This window comes from Nyctereutes procyonoides, unplaced genomic scaffold (genome assembly GCF_905146905.1).
Source record: "Nyctereutes procyonoides isolate TBG_1078 unplaced genomic scaffold, NYPRO_anot_genome, whole genome shotgun sequence".
NCBI classification, from domain to species: Eukaryota; Metazoa; Chordata; class Mammalia; order Carnivora; family Canidae; genus Nyctereutes; species Nyctereutes procyonoides.
In genome coordinates this window covers 2765348-2766623 of record NW_026575045.1, presented here as the reverse complement: position 1 = coordinate 2766623, position 1276 = coordinate 2765348, and positions in this window count along the sequence as shown.

Below are 1276 nucleotides of genomic sequence, written 5' to 3'. Positions count from 1 at the left end.
CTCCTTCCTCTAGTCTATGTTGAATACACAGTCAGAATGCAGTTTAACAGATTATGCCACTCCTCTATGCTCAGCCTCCCAGATTCCCACCTTACTTTAGGGTATGACCCACAAGACCCCATATGGCCTGTTTCCTCCACTACCTCCCTGATTCTTCTGCTACTTTTCTCTTTATTCCACTGCATTCCAAGTTTCTGGCCCTTTTCCCTGTTCCTCAAACTCAGCTGGCATGCTTGTGCCCCAGGGCCTTTCTGTACTTTTAGTTCTCTCTGCCTGAATGCTCTTCCTCCAGATATCAGTGTGGCTCCCACCCTCTCTCCTTCACTTCCTCCCTTCAAGCCTCTACTCAAAAGTCACCTTCTCATGAGGCTTTTCCTGGCTTTGCTATCCCCTCCTTCTACTTCAGACCCCTTTTTCCTTATTTACATTTTCATTTATCTATTAGCAAATCTAACATTCTTTCCTCTCTTTCTGTATTTGAGTTCTCTGGAGAAATAGTACCAGTAAGATATATATGGATATGTAGAAAAAGATTTATTATGAGTGGTTGGCTCACACAATTATGGAGCTTCAGCAGTCTCTTTGTCTCCATCTGCAAGCTGGAGGCCCAGGAAAGCTGGTGGTATAGGTCCAAGCCCAAAGGCTTGAGAACCAGGAGAGTCAATGGTATAAATCTCAGTCTGAGTCTGAAGGTCCAAAAACTGGAAGCTCTGATGCCTGAGACAAGAGAAGATGGATGGCACAGTTCAGCAAAGAGAAAGCAATTTTGCCCTTCCTCTGCCTTTTTTGTTTTATTCAGGCCTTCATTGGATTGGGTGATCCTTGCTCACATTGGTGCAGGTGATCTTTACTCAGTCTACTGATTCAAATGCTAATCTCTTCTGGAAACATCCTTACAGACACACCCCAAATCAACATTTTATCATTTATCTGGGTGTCCCTTATACCAGTCAAACTGATACATAACATTAACCATCTCTTGGGTCTCCTGGGTGGCTCAGCGGTTGAGCGTCTGCCTTTGGCTCAGTGCCTGCTTCTCGCTCTGCCTGTGTCTCTGTCTCTGTCTCTGTCTCTGTCTCTCTCTCTGTGTTGCTCATGAATAAATAAATAAAATCTTAAAAAAAAAGTAATCAATGTTGGCTATTGTCACATTGTAGTTAATGGCACCCCGTACCTGATGCTAAATGGCATGGGACACCCAGATAGATGATAAAATATTGATTTGGGGTGTGTCTGTTCATTTATTATAAATAAAATATTTACCAAAAAAGTTAAC